Here is a 3,704-nt window from a genome sequence, read left to right as displayed (position 1 = left end):
CGCTCCGCCGGACCGCTGGGGAGCGGCGGCTGGGAGAGGGGGTGGCTGCGGGAGGGAGGAGGGACGGGGAGCGCCGCGGCGGGGCGGGGAGCGGGCGAGCCGCCGGGCAACGCGCGCAGCCTGCGCGCCGCCCCGGGGAGCCTCTGGAGTGGGCTGCGCGCCCGCGCTGCCGCTGCGCGGGGCGAGCGGCCGTGACCCGCCGGCAGCGAAGGCACTCGCTGCCCGTCGGGCGCGGAAGCCGCAGGTGCTGCGCGTCTGCTGGGCGTGTGCGAGGGCTTGGGGCGGCCGCTCGGGGCTGCCGGGCCCTTCCCTGGCCGCGCCTCAGGGCGCCGGGCGGCTGGCACCGCTGCCCGCCGGTCCTCCGGGCTCTCTGAGCACCAGGCACCGTCCTGCGCCCGCGAACATCCCAGCCCCCGCTGTCCCGTCCTCCCCACCGATGTCCTTCACCACGGCACAGCTGCTGCCGGGCTGGAGACGGGCTTTCAGCCGGCTGCTGGGGGTCAATGAAAATTCAGCCAGCAGCGAAAGGACAAACCCCAGTGTATACAGGAAGCCTTGGTGAATGTTTAGTACGCTGAAAGGAGTTTCCAAACCTTCACATGAAAATGTTTGTTTTAAGGGTTCCACTCAACCTCTCTCCTCTTTCTCCAACGGTGCTTAAAATAAAGAGTGCTATTTCAGCCCTAAAAAGAGTTACACTACTTTAAGAGTTGATTTAATTATAGCTCTAGTGTTTTTAGTGTAGATTCATGAATTGCTTTCAAGACTTCCCTTCCGTGGTTAAATGCTAAGCTTTTAGTTGCGGTTTGGGATATGCACGCTGAGGGGAAAACCCGCCAATGCCTTAAATAAACAGCTCTTTAGGGGTACGGCGTGGGGTGATTGCCACTTTGGTAAATCAAACTGACTGGTGGCTCTGCCTGCTCCTTAAGTTGTGCATCCACAGTGTGGGTCCACATCTTCTACCACTATTAAATGATGAAATTATCTGGAGAAAGAAAATTTTTCAAAGTTAGCTTTTGAAGTGCTGTAACTTCCGTATACTTTCTTGCAACTTTTGGACAATTGCACATTGTAAGCAGTGACTGACTGGTCAATTTTTTTTCTTGAAAACAGAAGCTTCCCCACTGCGTAGAGAAGTGATGGTTTCTTACAGCTGTAAGAGTTGCTGTCTCCTTTCTGCTGGATGATGTCATGCCCTGGTTTCCTGGGTACCCGAAGTCTGCAGGATGGAATTTGAACTCATTTGGTCTGTTTGTTTCTTCAGATGGCTGGAAAGTGAATGAACCTGTATTTTCTTCCGTGACGGCTATGCTCCACTGTCCCCGTGCTCCCATACGTGACTTGAATTAAAACAGCTGTGTGGTATCTTCTCATTCCCTTGGATGACTGCGCTGTGCACTGCCTACCCCATCCCAGGGGAATCCCTAATGGCCAGCAAAAACTGGAGTTGTGCTTCCTCTCCTCCTTTTCACATCTCTTTTGGTTACGCTGGCCTGTGCTGACAGCCTGGCTGGGATTCAGTTCAAAGCCAAGACACTCTTAGATGTCTACAAGTAGATGCTTACATGTGCTCTAGTTTGTTTAGGTTTTCACTGTGGCCAATGGAAACCTTGTCGGGACAGTCACTGGCACTTAGAAAGTGATCCGGTCACCCTAAAGTAAACAGACTGGCTGGGATTCATCACTTAAACAAAGGTGCTGGTGCTGTTTGGTGGTCTCCAGGTCTCCCTCCAGAAAGGAGGATCTTGTGTAGGTCTTGTGTCATATCAGCCATGTGAAAATGCACAGAAACACACCTGAGGTTGCTGGAACTGAAGCTAGAGAAGACAAGAGAGCACCAGAAGATGCATGTCTAACAAGTCTATGAGAAAGAGAGAGGGCTAAAGAGAGGAAAAAAGTGCTTCATGTGTAACGGTTAGTTGACTCCTTCCTTTCTTCCCTTCTGCTCCTCTGAAAGAAGCGATTAAGTCATGCTCCAGGATGTCTGTGGCACAGCCTGTGACAGTGGAGATCAGTCTTTGTATTCAGCACTGCCGTATGTCTCAGGAAAGCTCTTCCAGAGTTTCTTTAATACTTTCCAAAGCTCTCACACAGGACTGGTTCTGACATGGGCTAAAATGTTGCAAACCTTGGTTGGGCAAGGGTGAATTCCACAGCCAGTAGTACCTTGAGAGAGCATGGGTACTACCTCTCCTCCTTGTGGTTTCCCTCTAGGAAGTGGGTTGCTCTGTACTGTTCCTCTAGGTCACTCAGCAGAGCTGTATGGGCAACGAGCTCTTGGTCTTACTCTGGAAGCCAGCATGGAACAGAGGATAATGAATATGTCTTGACTTTTTGAGTTAAATGTTACTAGAAGTAATTTCTGGAGCTTCTGCAGAGAGCTTCTAGTAAAAGGCTTCTTTTGTCACTGGATTTCTTCTTGGCATCTCTGTCGCGGGGCCCAGCAGCTCACATCAAGCGTTGCAACATACTTGGTTTCAAAATATTCTGGAATGGGCCACTTAGCTGCACTGGATGGCTTCCAGAGGAACTCAGGACACTGAGGCCAAGGGAGCCCTCTCTTCAGGGGCTGGCTCTGAGATGACTAAGAGCTGTCACAGACTCCGGCAGCCACCTGGGTAAACGTGCCACGTGGGTGGAATTTCTCATGCTCTACCACAAGCATTCCAGGATGGTCTGTCTCAGCAATCAACTGAGCTGCTAGGAACGGTGGTTCCCAGCATTTCTCTGCTTGGTGGTGTTACAGGAATAATCAGACTTCCCTCTTCGGCCTTTACATAGAAAGGGGCTTTCTCTGCTATTCTTCTAGCTGTATGATTGAGAGAGTCTAAACTGAAGTCAGCCACTTCTTACCCAAGAGTGAGAACCCAGAAACAATGAACTATCTCGGCGGACTTCAGAAGACTGTCAGTGTCATTAAAAAAATCATTGGCTTCTCATACAGCTCATCACCTCCATGCATGGCTTCATTTTGCTCCAGCTCACATAATCTCTGAGACATGCTGTCATTGCTTTTCCAGGGCCGAACAAGATGCGCTTCCTCCTTGGGTACACTCCCTCCATTGTGGCAGTGGGCTCCTAGGTATGCCTTAGAAGCCAGAACGATCCCCCACGCTGTTCCTTCCCTCAGTAAATCCTTTGGACATCATTCTCATTTCCGTCCTGGTGGAGTGGAGATCCTCACTCCTTATCTCTCCCTCCTGTGTCTTACAAGTATGAATTTTCATTGTAATCCTTAGTCCAAACAGACTCAGTCCCTTTTGGTGCAGCTATATTTCTTTCTTTTCTTGATATCACTAATTGTTGTTAGACTTGTGGCATTAACTGAAGTAGTATCTACTGCTTTATCTCCGATATAGTGATTTTACTTTAATAACATAAAAAGGTGAAGTACTTTGCTTTTACTGAGAATAATTCACTAACTACTCTGTGCATGTGATTGAGGGGATAGGGTAAAGGAGAGAGTGGCTATCTACCACCTATACATTTGGGGGGGGGCTGTACACAGGTTTCTTAAGAAGTATGGCTAGTCAGAAATGTGCAAAAACCCTCTCTAGAATAAAGGCTCCTTCCTTCCCACAGTAGAGTACAGCTGGAGCGGGAAGGGGCCAGTGACTAATACCATCCCTTCCAGCTGGTAAGGAATGGTCATTACTTCTTCCCTTAGAATGGAACAGCAACCACATGTGGTTGTTTGAACC

This window comes from Calonectris borealis, chromosome 3 (genome assembly GCF_964195595.1).
Source record: "Calonectris borealis chromosome 3, bCalBor7.hap1.2, whole genome shotgun sequence".
NCBI classification, from domain to species: domain Eukaryota; kingdom Metazoa; phylum Chordata; class Aves; order Procellariiformes; family Procellariidae; genus Calonectris; species Calonectris borealis.
The sequence above is the reverse complement of the archived record's forward strand: the minus strand, read 5'-3'. Positions refer to the sequence as shown.